Below are 7,708 nucleotides of genomic sequence, written 5' to 3'. Positions count from 1 at the left end.
GTAGGAGGGCCGTCGTGGGTGTGGCCAGTTGTGCATCCGAGGTGTGTGTCTGTGCATGTGTGTGTGGTCTGTGTGTTCGTGTCTGTCTGCCCGGGTGTGGGGGTGAGGCCGGACTCTGCCATGGGGACATGGGGACATGGGGCCCCGCGGGGAGTAGAGTGGAGATTTGGCCCTGGACACCCACCAAGGGACGGCTTCCCCAAGACTTCTCTGGCTACCAAGCTGTGGCCCCTGATCCATCCACAGTCTGGGGGCGTTCCTACGTCTCCAGGACCCCCCTCAGGCTGGCCTCGTCCAGGTCTGCTGCCGCCCACCCTTGGGGGGGCCCTGGCTGCAGCCTGCATCTCCCCAGACAGAAGGTGGGAGGGCGGGCAAGCTTGCTCCGTGAGTGGGGTCTGGCCTGGGCGTCCAGTGGACACTGCCTTCCTGGCCCTCCGCCCGCTCCCTCCCTCAGCCTGGACTGGACCCCTAGGCTCTGGTCGAAGCCTGCAAGGGATGCTGGGTAATCCCCTCGGTGGCTCCGAGTGGGGGCTTGGCTGGGCCCTGGGGGTGGCGGACCTCCCAGGCGCTGCTGCCCGGGGCATAGACCTCACAAGCTCCCAGCCGCCCAGGCCTGGCTGCTTCAGGGGCAGAAGCCGGGCCTGGGACCAATTACTGAGTCCGGTGGGGCAGGACCCTCCTGCTCCCAGAGGGCGGGGGTGGGGTCCCCGTCAGACGCTCATCCAGGTGGAGCGGTCTCTGGTCTCCTGACACCTCGGCTTTGGAGCCAGGCCGCCCTGTTCAGACCCTTCCTTGTGGTCCTGGAGACCAGGGCTGCAGGACTGGCCCGGAGCCTCCGGCTTGTCCTTGAGGCTGCTGCAAAGGCTAGAGGCGGGTGGGGATGGGGGTGGCCTCTGGGGAGGGCACCCGATGGCCTAGAACCCAGTGGGCACACGCCCAGCGGCAGGCCTGATCCTGGTGGACCCTGGGGCCCAGGCTCGCCCCACCCATGCTTTCCTGCTCAGTCCTGGGGTGCCGGGCCCAGTGTGCAGAGGGCCACGGGGGTACGAGGGAGCTGGCACGGTGCTCACGCTTGCAGGGCAGTGCTCTCCGGAGTGCTGGGGTCAGTGCACGGTTTGCCACCGTCGTGGGACCTGGGAGTCCCAGAAAAGCTGGGCGCTGTGGGAACTAGGGTGTCAGTGTGCTCGTTGGGGTGCCCCGTGGGCCTCTTGGGCGCGTGGAGAGAATGGTGCCATTGCAGGTCTCAGGGCTGTCGCGCAGGGGTTGGGCGCGCCCCTGAGTGCTTTGGGCCAGCAGGAACAAATGGGCGGGGGCTTCTCTGGATTGAAGGGGCCTTGTGGTGGGGGGGCCACTGAATGCAGTGTGTGTGAGGAGGACCCCGTGACGGTGGCTTCAGGAGGGCAGGCGGGCTGTGGGCAGTTGGGTTAGGTCACTTTTGTGGGTGTCCCAGGTATTGGGGTCTTGAAGAGACGTTTCCGAACGCCGGGCTGCTGTGCTGGAGGGGAGTTGGGGTGCTGAGCCCGGCGAGCCCTGGGGCACCGGGGCCATGCTCATGATCCAGCGACCTGCGTCCTATGTGGGCCCCGCTTGGTGCTCAGCGGGGGCTCCGTGGGAAGCCCAGGGCGGGGGCCCAGGCCCCTCTTGGTTTCCACGGCAACAGCAGGGAGGAGCCAGGAAACACCAGCTCAGGAAGGAAGGCCGCAGCTGAGAGGAGGGCCAGGCTGTTTGAGCAGGCGCCAGACACTCTGTCTGTCCAGTTGTCCGGCCCAGCTGGCCAGCCAGGCCCCGTGTTCCTGCCTTTGGGTCCACCCCATGCCTCTCAGTCCGGGCCCCGGGCAGCCTCTGGGAAGGCTGTGTTTGCTCAGACCTCGGTGACCCCGGCCCCGGTTCTCCAGGAATGGTGCCCTGGTGCCCCTCAGGGGCTCTTGGTGGGGCAGAGATGGGGCTCTCTGCGTGTCCTGCCTGGGGGACTGTGTGTCGACACACTTGCGTATCCCGGGCTCCCACCCCGACTGCCCTGCCCTGGGCTGGCCTGGCTCCTCTTCTCGCCTGCTGGGCTCTGGTGACAGTTCTCATTGGCCCTGGGAAGCATGGGAAGAAGGGGCGGAGCCCCCCAGGTGGTCGGTCACTGGCCCACGGGGGCCTGGTGGGCACGGCAGCTGTCAGTTTCTTTTCGGCTGATGCCCTGGCTTTGGTGACAAATGGCTTTGATGGTCCAACCGGTTGGGGCTGCCAGCTGGCCGGGGGGCAGCCTGCGTTCCTGGGGACCATCTGCCCCTTCCTGCTCAGGGGCAGGAGCCATCCACTCATCCATCCATCGATTGGTTATTGACCCCACCGTGGGTCAGGCCCTGTTCCAGGAGATAGGGATTTAGCAGCGGAACAAAACAGCCCCAAGCCCTGCTTGTGGGGAGTTTCCGCTCTGTTGGAGAGGGAGCCGATCAACAAATCCACAAACAAGTCAGAATCCGGAGAGCCAGGCTGTGGAGGAGAGAGGGGTGCTCACTGCCTGCCCATTCAGGAGGTGACTGTGGAGCCAACCCTGAAGGAAACACGTGAAAGCAATGAGGGGACACGTGGGGAAGAGTCTTCTGTGCAGAGGAAACAGTACATGCAAAGGCCCTGGGGCAGGGACCTGTGCTGGAGAGGGGACCCGGGGCCGTGTGGGGCCTGGGAGGGTCTCGCTTTCTTATCTGAAGGAGACTTGGTGGCTTGGGAGGGTTTTGAGCAGAGGAGGGGTGTGATCTGGCTTAGCTTTCCACAGCTGCTGTGTGGAGATGGGCCTGTGCAGGCAGAAGGATGGACTCACCAACTCACCACTAGGAGAGAAGGGCAGGGGTCTGCTGTGGGAGTGGGGCTGGCCAAGGCCACCTCCCAAGGCCTGGCTCCTCGGCCCCCAGTCTGCCTCTCCCAGGAGTTTCCTTTGTCTCTCTCCACCAGGGCAGGGTTGGTGTGCCTGAACTGCCAGGAGGCACTGCCTTGGGAACCCCTGTGAGTCAGACCCCCTGCTTTCACCGGAGCCCCTGACCCTGCGGCTGCTGGGGCCCCTGTGGAGGGGGAGGGTGGGGTGGCCGCCAGGCTGGCGGGCTGGCAGGGCAGGGAGGGCGGTGTTTCTGGGAATTGTGTGGGGGAAGCGCATTGTTAGAGCAAGCCTGGAGCAGGCCGCCAGGGCCGGCTGCTGCTGGCCTCTGGGGGATGCCTCCTGCCTCCCCCAAAGTTCTGCCTCTGGGGGAGGGAGCTGGGCCTGGGCCAAGGCTGTGGGCTGGGCTGGGGACTTTCCGCGAGAGGCTGCTGGGGGCAGCAGTTCTTCCCATTCTGCAGACTGGGAGACCGAGGCCCAGAGAGGGGGCGGCTGGATGGCAGAGCCGAGATATGCGCTGGCACATGGGACAGGGGATTCGTGCTGGACTTGGTCTCTGGTCACTGCCCTGCCTGACCTCAGAGGCCGGGATCTGAGGGAGGCCTGGATGGGGTTGGCTGGGGTCTGAGCTCCACAGAGCCCCTGTGGTGGGGAACCGCAGCCCCCAGGGTGGGCTGGAGAGTCTGATGAAATAGGGTACGGAAACAGCTGGGTGCCTGTGTCGGGGGAGGGCTGCCGACAGGGTGACAGGGGAGGGGTGGGGGCTTCTGGGGCTGAGAGATCTCCCCGCCCGACCCCCGTGGCCATGGGGAGAGGGGGAGCGGTCTCCGTGTGAGTTTGGCAGCACTGGCCTTCCCGCCGAGGCCCCTGCCCCAGCCAGAAGGGAAGCACAGACTCGACCTGCTGGGGTCATGGCCGGCTTTGGGCGGGCAAGTGGTGGGGGACACAAATAGAAAAATAAATGGCCTGAGCTTCCGGTGTTTCCGTGCACTGAGGACGGGGGAGGGGCAGGCCTCTGGGCCAAAGGTGCAGCCCGTCCCTTGGGGGATGGACCCTGGACGTGTTGTTGGGATGTCCCCAGACCCCTGTCAGGGCTGTGTCTGCCCCCTCAGAGCCCCCAGGACAGGGCCAGGCTCCCTACGGCGCAGGACTCCTGAGGGCAGACCCATGTATCTCTCGCCATAAAGGGGTCAAGCGTGGAAGACCCCTGCAGGAGGGGACACAGCCCTAAGGGGGAGCTGGGGGGTCAGCCCCAGGGTGGGGGCAGGAACGGGACTTCTACTAGGCGCTTCCCTGGGGACCATTGCGGGGACGGAGGGCGGCCCCCTGGCGGTGGGCTGGTGTGGTGTCCAGGAGGGCATCCTGGAGTAAGGGGGCTGGGTGGGTCTGGGAAGATGAGCACGTCTGTCCCCCACCCTTGGGGGCTCTGTCCCTGCTCCTTGCGGATTCCTCTTCACCTCTGACCTCTAATCAGGAGCCCTGCCCCCACTCCACCCCTGCTCATGGCTCACAGTCTCCAGACACGGCCTGGCACCTCCTTGTTGGGTGCCCCTGGCCCTCAACTCTCCGTGCCCCACTCCTGCCCCTCCTGGGCCCATCTCAGGAGGAAGTGGAGGGGCTGGGGGTCGTGGGGACAGGGCCCCACCTGATTCTAGGAAGGTCTGTGTGTCAGGCCTGCAGCCCAGAGTAGCAGGCAAGTTGGTCCCGGGCTGGCCTCTCACGGGGTGGGGGGTGGGTGTTTTGGGGGCTCCCCTGCTTGGGGGTGGCCAGAAGGTGAAGGTGTAAGTTCTTTCCAGCTCCCCCCAGGGTGCCACGTTCCTTCCGTTACCCAGTAGGTGTCTGGGGGCTGGGATGCAGCAGAGGGTGGAACTCAGGCCTGGTTCTTTTGGCCGGCCGAGCAGTCCAGGGAGACAGACGCCTCACAGCCCGTGTGCGTGTGATTTGTACTATGCCCAGCGTGCACACACGTGGGCAGCTTCACGCATCCCCCCCATGTGACTCGGGTGGTATGCCGACTCCCTGGATGCAGCAAAGAGGACATGGGGTCTGGAGCCCCGGTGAGCGCCCTGTTGTGGGTACAGCCAGGTTCGCGGTCCTGATGTCACCCTGCAGGCACAGCTTTCTGAGGGCGCGGGAGGGTCTGGGGGCCCCGGCAGCTTGTTGGGGGACGTTCCTTGGAGGCAGAAGTTCCCAAGTTTGGGTCCGAGGGGTCTTGGGTGGGGCCGTGACTGACCTGAGCAAGGTCCTGGGGGTTGTGAATTCATGAGAGGCCCCGGGACCAGGGACTTCTGAGGTGGGGAGTCGGGGGTTTCGGGGTTGGTCGGTCAGTGCTACCCTGGCCAGGGTGGGACCCACCGACAGACCCCACACGTGAGGGTCACTCTCCAGGACTAAACACAGCCCCACCCGGGCGGCGTCGAGGCTGTGGCCAGAACCAACTGGACCTCCTGGGGGGTGGGGGAGGGCGGTGGCCACCTGGCCCGCAGGCCGTCTGTGGCTCACTTCCGCCACCTAGCGGCCTCTTCTCATTGTGGGACCTGCAGGACACAAGGCGGGTCACCCGGCCCGGACCCTGCGTGGGGGTGGCTTCCACGTGGGACTGCACCGTGTCAGGGCTCAGGGCTCCCGTGACGGGGCGAAGGGCCGTGGTCCGCAGGTCCCCAGCTGGGAAGCACCCCGCCTCCCCTGCCACGCACCCCCGCCTGCCTGTCCACTCCCCCTTCCCCATCACCTGCCCTGCCCGGGCCAGGCTCCCCAGGCTGGGTCCCCCTCCTGCAGGACGCCCCACCTCCTGGCCACTCTTCTCGAGCGCCATGGCGTCTTGGTCTCCCTTTGTCTGCAGCCTCGGTGGCCTTAGTCGAGAGCTTCTGAGACATGTCAGGCTCCTGATGAGCTGTCTCTGTGGCCCGTGCCGGAAGCTCCAGAGGTAGAGACCACCTGGCTTCTCATGAAAGAGGACGAGGGCCTGAGGCGGGCGGTCTGGGTTTTCCACTGGCCGGGCCGGGGCAGGGCCCTGGTGCTCAGCTGACAGCCCCTCTTCACCTCCCGGTCCTTGCTTTGGTGCCACATCGCATCGCGGGGCAGCGCACAAAGTAAGCCCCTGTGGGGTTACCATGGAAACCAATTACACTGAAACACAGTTACCAAATTATTTTCTAAAACGTGTGATATAGAACCTAAGTGCTTCTTTACTGCTGCAGCTCCCGGCAGCGACGGCAGTGAGCCTCGGCAGGACGCTGGGGTATCAGCAGGATGGCTGTGACACAAAGTGGCTCTAGTTTGTGCTGTGGTCAGTCCCAGCCCTGCTGCGACACGTGGTTCAGTGCTTCATTCGTAACTGAAGCGACAATACGTGTCCCCTAGAGAGCAATGCAGAGGCGACCGGGAGCCTTTCCCACCAGTCTTTCTGCCAGGGGGCTGGTTCCTGACCCGCAGGTTGACACCCTGTCCTATTCTCCCTCCCACCCGACCCAGTCCCCCTCCTCAGCTCCCGGACCTGCCCTGTCTCCATCTCTGCCCACCCCCACCTCCCCAGGTTGGCCCCTGTCCCGCGGCCGCCTCTGTCCCTCTCGGCAGCTTGGATACGGTCACAGGGGCTGAGGTACAAACTCTGCAGCCTTGGAATACAGTCCCCAAGCCCCTGTTCTCCTCTGTGTGCCCAATGTTCAGTGTCTACCCGGCTGGCTCTGCCACTTGAGGAGAAAGGACAAAACTCCAGGGCCCCACCCCTGGGGCACAAGGGGCAGGGCCCTTCCTTCTTAACCAGCTTCTAGGTCATGCTTTAGAGTCTCTGTGGCCTGAAACATCCAACCCAGTCCCACACATAGAAGCCTCCCTCACTCAAAGCCAGGACAGAGGAGGCCGCCCAGCTGGGCCTCCCCAACAGACAAAGTTAGGCTGATTCGAGGACTGATAGGAGGAAATTCCTCCTCCAAGCACCACGACAGGGCATCCTGAGATGCTGAGCTCAGCCATGGCTCCTGACAACGGCTGGAGCACAGGGGAGAGCGTGTCAACCACACGGTCAGCATGCAGCAAAGCACTCAGCCTCTCCCCTCTGGAGTGGGCGGATGTATCTCCGAGAAGCCTCAAAGCGGCTTCCGGTCCCTAAGATTACAGTCAAAAAGGTGAGCATGAGGAGAGGCCTCTCAGAAGCATCACCTGGGCTGCCAAGAAGGGTTCGTGCCAGACAGTCCAACCCTGGCGGAGGCACCAGTTGAGGCAGGGGCTGGGCCATCAGCACCGCCCCCAGGAGTAGGTCACTGTTACGGAGCCAGCCTCGAGGCCCAGTCCCCATCTGATTTCTCCGCAGGGCAAAGGAGGACAAAGTGCTGGGGGTTGGGGGTGGGCATGCAGAAACCCCGGAAAACCAGCCTGAGGACCCTCCCCCCCTTGACCATGCTCCGAGGGTCCCCGAGGCCACGATCCCGGCCAGAGCGCTCAGGAGGTCGGGCAGCAGCCCCGGGACAGCGGAAGGTGGCGGAGGAGGGCTCATGGGGCGGGGAGAGGGGACGGACCCCAGCGTGCCTTTGCGGCCCCGCGCAGTCGGACCCTGGCCGCCCCCGCGAGGTGTTGGGAGGAAAACGCGAGTTCGGCGCCGCGGCCCCCACGCACGGCCGCGCCCCGCGCTGCCGCAGCGCCCTCCGCCGGCTAACCGGTCCACTGGCGGCTGCCCGCGTAAGGACTACACTTCCTAGGATGCCCTGCGCGCCCCCTGGCTCCTGGGAGTTGTGGTCCGGGGCAGGGCGGGAGCGCGCGTGGCGGGCGGGCGCGAGAACTACGTATCCCAAGATGCAGCGCGGTGCCGCGGGGGCCGGAGGTTTGAACGGAGGGTCTCCCGCCCGTGGC

Source organism: Lipotes vexillifer, unplaced genomic scaffold (assembly GCF_000442215.2).
Source record: "Lipotes vexillifer unplaced genomic scaffold, Lipotes_vexillifer_v1.1 scaffold1798, whole genome shotgun sequence".
NCBI lineage: Eukaryota > Metazoa > Chordata > Mammalia > Artiodactyla > Lipotidae > Lipotes > Lipotes vexillifer.
Note: the sequence above shows the minus strand (reverse complement) of the source record.